Below are 7608 nucleotides of genomic sequence, written 5' to 3'. Positions count from 1 at the left end.
ACCACATTTGCATGGCTGAAAGATCGCCCATACCATATTTGCATGGCTGAAGACTCGCCCATACCTCATTTGCATGGCCGAAAGATCGCCACATTTGCATGGCTGAAAGATCGCCACATTTGAATGGCTGAAAGATCGCCCCATACCACATTTGCATGGCTGAAAGATCGCCCCATACCATATTTGCATGGCTGAAAGATCGCCACATTTTCATGGCTAAAAGATCTCCACCATACCGCATTTGCACGGCTGAAAGATCGCCATATGCTGCTGCATCCTTCATGGGCTGAAATATCGCCAACTTATCCAAAGGCGTCATCGTTCGGAGGCACCATCCTCATAGCCCGAGAACACCATGTCATGTCCTGAGGATCCCTTGCAATCTTTTGCATATCATTATTCAAAGGCATCATGGTTCAGAGGCATCATTTTCATAGCCCGAGAGCATCATTTCATAGCCTACGAATCCTTTATTACACGCTTCATGGCCCAAGACGTCATGGCCTAGGGGCACCATCCTAACCGTCCGAAGGCAGCATTCATAGTCCAACGGGAACTTGCATCATGTCTAATTTTATGCACAATATACGCTTGTATTGTTTCTACTTGCAGGTAAAACCGGCACGCAACGGCCGTCCCGGCAGGAGCCCGCTCCAGTGCCCGCAGCCACATCAACCCTAACCATTCCAGTAAGCCACTCACTCATCCCGACCTGAATATTGCGTCCGTTCTTGGGAAGTCTCCATCGGTATACTCCGCCGACGGATTCGAAACTACATATGGCCTGATTCCTGTAAGACCAGGGATATGTAGGCAGCTCAGAAGCCAGAGCACGGCCTAAACTTATTCGAACCGTCTCGCTCGATCAAAATTGACCATCATATCTTTACCCGACAACTCTTTTATCCTTCCCGGGTAAAGAGGGGCGGCTGTTGATACCCAATTTTTCCCTATATATTTTTAATAGGCAAAATACTTTCAAAATAGCATATTCATGCATATATAAGTATGTCCAAATATTTTATTATTTTTCCTTAAATTCTAAAGATTTTTAAATCAATTTATTGCCCTATTTTATCCCTAAAAATCCAATAATAATTTCCAAAATTATTATTTTTGATGATTCATTTATGGGATTCTCATATTTATGCTAAAACATAGCTAAGATAATTTTTTCATATTTTTACAAATTTAGTTAGTATTTTTTAAGCTAAATTGCATACAATTGCAATATTAGCCTCTTTTAAGATCTGATTGCGGTTATATTCATAAAAATTAAGCCCAGTATTTTTAAATTGATAATTATAAATTATAAATCTTTTTAATTCTTTTAAGTTGTTTTCAAAAATTAATTTGCTATTTTTATAAAAATAAATAAGGGAAAAGTGGGTATTTAAAATCTAGCCCCAATTGCATTTCAATTACAGCCTGAATTGGACCTCCAATTTAAACCCAATTACCCCAACCCAATTACAATCTGAACCAACCCAAACCCTATCCTCTAAACCGCCCCACCTACCCGTTCAATCTAGGCCGTTGATCAAAATGATCAACGGCCACCAGACCTCCTTTCCTAATTAAACCCAAAGACCCCCAAACCCTTTTCATTCTCCAAACTCCGCCGCCCCTGAATCCCTTCTCTCTCAATCCTCTCTCAAAATCCTCTCAAACTCTAGCCGCAGCCATCAAACTACAACTCCAATATCTCCCAAATCTATGGCTTCCAAGGTCGTCGGAGACCTGTACCCACCTCCCATGGTTTCTACGTGTCCGATTCTGTGGTCTCATGACCATATCACGAAGGGTTTTGTCCAGTCTTTGCTCGATGGCTATTCTCCGGTCGTCTCTGACTTTTTCTCCGGCCAGCCATGGCTATTCGAGTCAGACTCCTGACTCTCATGCTTAGATCGATGGTTTTCAAAGCCTTTCTCATCATTTGGGTTTCTTCTGAAACCCTAGCCTCTAGAGGTTCTTTCGATTTCTCTTAGATCTGTTTCAGATCTATGTTCGCTCTAGACTTTTAAGCGTTTTGCTCAAAGTTTCTATTAAAACACTGCCTTCAAAACCCCTTATCTTTTCCGATTAGGGTTTCTGTTATGTTATTTCAAACGTTTCTCTGATTTTGCTTGACATGCCTTGCTATGTCTGCTCATATCGTTCTTCTACTTGAGTTTGCATGTCAAAGCCCTAATTTCTTTTTAATGTTTATTAGTGTACGCGGTGAAATCAGAGGGCCTGATTTCCCACTAATAAGCCATCTCGGGGAAGTGCCTCGAGACCCCAAGGACATGAAGCCACAGCTTAGTCCTCTCCCTCGGGGCTGGTCAAGGCTCGATTCGAGGCCAGGCGGAGGCCGAGGCTAGGACAAAGAGAGGAAGCTCCCAAGACACGCGGTTGAGTCTGACAAGGCCGACCTATCCAGAGCCTACGCTGAGGCATCACATCAGGCTATCCCATCTCCATATTTTGTAATTAAATATACATGTATTTGCAACTGAGTTCCCCACCTATATAAGGAGGACTCATCCCACCTTGTAATGGACGGATGTTGCTCCACTTCTCCAATAAGCAATAATATCTCTTTCTCTCTCTCTCTCTCTCTCTCTCTCTCTCTCTCTCTCTCGTTCTTCTAAATTATCAGTGTTCTTCGACCCCGAGGTCGGCCTAACATTTTATTATTCTTCATTTGTTCTTCGTCATTTAGCTCAAGATTGACGGTATAAAGCCTTGTATGCATATACTTATCTGTTATCCCCTTCCCGACTACCCTCGATAAGATTACCTCCGATAGGCCCAAGGTAGGCTCGAGTCCTGGCCCCGAGGTATTTACTGGCTTGTTCTAAGCCCGGGAACACCCCCTTACTGATTCGATTGTTATTTTGGCTAGCTTGATCTTTACCATCTTACTCCATATTTTACACTAATCACCCTTCCAAACTAGCTCGGGAATCGATCACATATTTTTAGAATCCCATTTATAAATTTAATTGTTGTTACCATTTTCACGGTAAACAGTTTGGCGCCCACCGTGGGGCTAAAAATAATAGTGATTATTTTCTTGCTAGTTTCGTCACTTAAGCGCACGATATCTTTCACACTTTTTCTTGCCCAAGAACTTTCGATTTCAGGTTAATGGTCAGCTCGATAAGGGAAATCGAGGACGATAACCCCATAAATCGCAAGGAAAACAATCTAGCCGTCCTAACGGCTGGCGCGACACCGCAGGACCCCGGTAACGCATCCAGATCGGTCCGAGTGGATACGGATTCATACGCTGCACAGCGGGGTAACAAAGTCTTGCACTTCGTCGGCGGCACACAACACGCTAACCGACAGGAAACCCGGAAAATCCCAGCCCCGGTAGAACGGGAAGTTGATCTTCGTGTTATTTTTGAAATGTTGCAGGAACAACGTTTGGCTATCTCTTAGCTGCAGAGCCGCTCGGAGACTCTTGGCGCGATAGCACCCAAAATATCTACCCGCCCCAAGCCAGTATCCAAGGTATCGGGCAACAACGAACCAACGACCTATCCTGTAATGGTAAGGATGCTAGAGGATATTATCGAAAAGATCGACTCACGCTCGCGAAGACTCCTACAGCAACCGTCTCCCGGGGATACGATCTCGGGACTTACTTTGCGGAAGTCAGAAACAACGAAATTCCCTGAGGATGACAGGACCCCATGTCCTCACAGGTACATCACCACTCACGCACGACCGTTCAGAAACGACGACCACCAAAATGGAGAACTCGAGCCCGTCCCGATGAAGGGATTTGAAGAAATTCCCTCAGAAGAAACTACGACGCGGCACCATTGTTCGACATCTAATCTCGAGCACCCGCTCACCGTACTAACACGATCCGTGGAAGCACATGCCAACGCCATCAAAATAATGCCAAAAGGGCTCAATGCACCGAAGGCCGAGAGAAGAAGAAATAAAATATCGCGGGAAGCTGCACCCCGCTATCCGACAAGGCAAACGAGACCACTCCCGGTCCCGAATAGTAGGGTGGCACGGGCCTTCGCCCAAAACCCAAACAAAGCATACCGGCAGCTCCAGGGCAATTCGAGCGAAGCTTAGCCAAATATCCGGTCGAGGCTTGGTCATATACCAGCAACCAACGCCGGACCCAAGTCAGAGCCGCGGATAACCCTCGAGAAACCCTCACTGGATCGGCATATCCAGACAGATCCCCAACAGAGAAGCCGACACTGAATGAACGGAGCCATCATCCACATGGTGTGAACGGAAGAAACGATCCGAGGTACAGCGCATCTCACAACAACAAGGCGGTAGCCCGAAGACGACACCTTCGAGGTACCCCAACGGCACCGGATTCGACAAGACGCAACCCGCGAGAAAACCTCGCCCGATAGAGCTCAACTTCAACGTTGCAGTTCCAAGCATAGTGGTCACCATAAGTGAAGCCGGGAATTCCGGGTGGCTCAGACCTATTCGACCAAAACCTCTCCAAGGAAACCGTTGCCCACCATAATAGTCAGGAAATGCTCGGAGTTACAGACCCAAGAGAGCAGCAACTACGCCATCTAACAAAGGTGATCACAAAGCGTTGCCAAGAAAGCGAACCCGGATCCAGCTCAATGGACGAGGGGAAATCGAACAAAGCAGAGCTGGCAAGTTACGGCATATCGTCACAACCGCTAAAGGATGGCAGCACCCCGCTAAGATCCGTAGAGCGTAGAGTGCAAGTGCCCGTCGCCAGAAAGGGAGGATCTCGGGGAATACTCCCCAAGGACACCCTCCCGCTCGAGGAAAAAGACGCCGAGACTCCACCTCGGCATCACATTAACGTATTGGTAATCCCTCCTTTCGTTCGAGCTCATTTTCAAATAAAACATACATTAATGATTACAGGTGTGTCAGCCAAAGTTGTACCGACTAATGTATTGGTAATCCCTTACGTAAGTATCCACTAATGTAGGTTTCTTTCAACTTAGGATCCTATAGGGCTTTTGTGAAGTCATTATGAAGGCTTTTGGGTAAGGGTAGGACATGTTTTTATTCAAGTGGGTTCACTCTTCCCTTAAGCACTTCTTTTGATTCATTATGGCACAACTCTCTTGACTCTTTTGAGTATTCCACTTCTTTACAAGGGGTTAGAGAGACACATTGTCACTCTTTCTTATGCAATTCAAAACATTTCTCCTTTTTCTACTTTTTCCACACCCCTTTTTTTTCACTTTTGTTTTCCATGAATCCCTTTTTATTCTTGTTCACTTTGGACTTTCTTTTTGTCTTTTTCTTTTCTTGCTTTTTCATTGCCTTCCTTTTTCTTTTGCTTTTGTACCTTTCTACCACTTTGTTTCCTTTCTTGTCTCTCCCCCGAAACATAGACATTTTCCATTACTCAAGGGAAGATTTGGGTGCCAAGAGAGGGTAATCATTTAGAACGGGTATAGGCTTGTAGCATTGGTTCTTGAAAGAAAAGGTTTAAGGCTTAAAAGGGTTAACTAGGGATCATCTTTTTGGTAGGCTATGGAATTGTTCAACTTAACATTCGTATCAAGGAGAGCCTATAATCACTTCTCAAGTCAAATTTCACCTAGGATTTCGCCTCAACAAACATTCAGGGCAAGTTCTAGACCATTAGCTCGGCACTTGGACTCACAATTCGATTCCTCACCACACACGCTAGGGGATTGCTAAAGACATCGAGTCGAGAGCCCACAACGACCTTAGTTATGATTCAAGCACACAATGGTTTGAAAAGACCACATGATGATTGTTTGGTCAATGCAAGAGTCTCAAGGCCATGACTTTCACCATCCTAAACACAACATTATGTCTTTGACCATGGGATCAAAGGCAAATGTGTTAGGCCCAAGTGAAGCTTTGCTTGAGGTACCCTTAACTACAACTATCAAAAACAAAAGAAAAATCAAAGAAACGGACTCAACCCTTAAGAAGGTTGTCACTCCATCCAACATCGGGAAGAGCCACCCGGTTCACACAATACTCCACCCTTGGAAAGAACCGTGGCCTTAAGAAAAGCAAGGGCTTATTGGAAGCGTCAAAAACAAAACAAGAGGCTACGAGCCCAACTATAAAGCTAAAAAACGAAAAAAAATTGTGAAAATAGAAAATAGAATGAATATTTACAATAGGGGATTAGAACATACAAACGGGGGATGAATATATCCAAAATGTAACTTAACTTTATATACAAACCAAAATAGAAGATAAAGAGTACTGAATGTAAAGTTATTTACATACCAAATAGAAAATCAACCAAAAGGGATAAAAACTGAGTCAAATATGTACAATCATCCAGATAGTCAACAAAAAAGTAGGGCGCACCCCCACGAATAAGAGCTGGCATTGTCCCCAATGCCAACTACCAAAATAAGCATAAAAAAAAAGTCATAGCAAAGGATATAGGGGCTCCCTAAGCCTGGTCCGTCTGCATGGGGTCATCAGTGGTCCCCAAGTCCTCCGTATGTGTGGGAGCCTCAGACTGGCTCCCAGCCTCCTGCTGCTCAACTACTGGGACTGGAGCCTGCTCCTGGACCGGCTGCATGGCAGGTGCATCCTGAGGCAAAGTGGAGGAGGCCTCCTGTCGGACTGCCACCTCAATAACTGCATCCGCTGTGCTGGGGAGCTTCCTAGGCTGCCTGGGTACCTGCTCCTGCTCTGGCTGTGGCACTGGTGCTGCTGCTGGAGGGGCTGGATCCCCAAATAACAAGTCTAAAGGCATCTAATCTGCCAATAGCTTGTCCACATCTTTCCGTAGCTCTTTCACAGACTCTTTAGAAGCCCGTGATCGCCTCATCTTCCTGTGCTCCTTGGCAAGATCCTTCAGAGCCTTGCCATGTGACTCCACTGCTGCAGATAAGGTAGCCTGAGTCTTCAGAATCTTTTCCTAGTTCTCCGGGAGTTTCTTCAAAGTGTCCTCAATAGACTGAGGAATTAGAGCTGGCTGAGGTGCTGACTGGGCCTGAATAGTGGAAGACAAGGTGGACAACTTGGATGTCGCAGCTGACATCCAGTTGTTCAGGCTAGCCAAAGTCAGGCTCAGCTGATGGGTAGTGAAGGGACGAGTCCTAGAAGATGGCACTCCCGGGCCAGCTGAAGTACTGGGACCAGCAGAAGAAGAAGGTCCTGGAGGCAAGTCCTCAACTGTAGTGGCAGCAGGTATGGTGGAAGGCTCAGTAGAAGGCTCTACCGCAACTGGCTCCTCAGAATGGCCAGTTGGGGCAGAGGAAGGTGGCTGGTACTTCTTGGACTTAGGGTTGTCCGGACCCTGCATACTGTACCAAGAATAGGGGGCCACAGGCTTGGTCTTGACATCATATCTCCTTTTCTCCACCTCCAGGTCCCGGAAATACATTGATAGGGTGTTGGGAAAAGGATAATTCGTGTCATGCTCTTGCCCTACCGCAGAAATCACACGGGACATCACATTGCCCACGTTGATAGGGTACCCGGCCATAATAGATGAAACCAGAAACGCTTGGGTAAGTGGAATGGTTTGATCATTAGTGGAAGGGTCAAGCCGACTGCATACAAATGTCAACCACCCTCGAGCCTCAAAGTTGAATGTCTTTCTGAAAATCTTCTTCCCTGCCTGCAACCACTCTGGCACAG

This window comes from Nicotiana attenuata, unplaced genomic scaffold, assembly GCF_001879085.1.
Source record: "Nicotiana attenuata strain UT unplaced genomic scaffold, NIATTr2, whole genome shotgun sequence".
Taxonomy (NCBI): Eukaryota; Viridiplantae; Streptophyta; class Magnoliopsida; order Solanales; family Solanaceae; genus Nicotiana; species Nicotiana attenuata.
The sequence above is the reverse complement of the archived record's forward strand: the minus strand, read 5'-3'. Positions refer to the sequence as shown.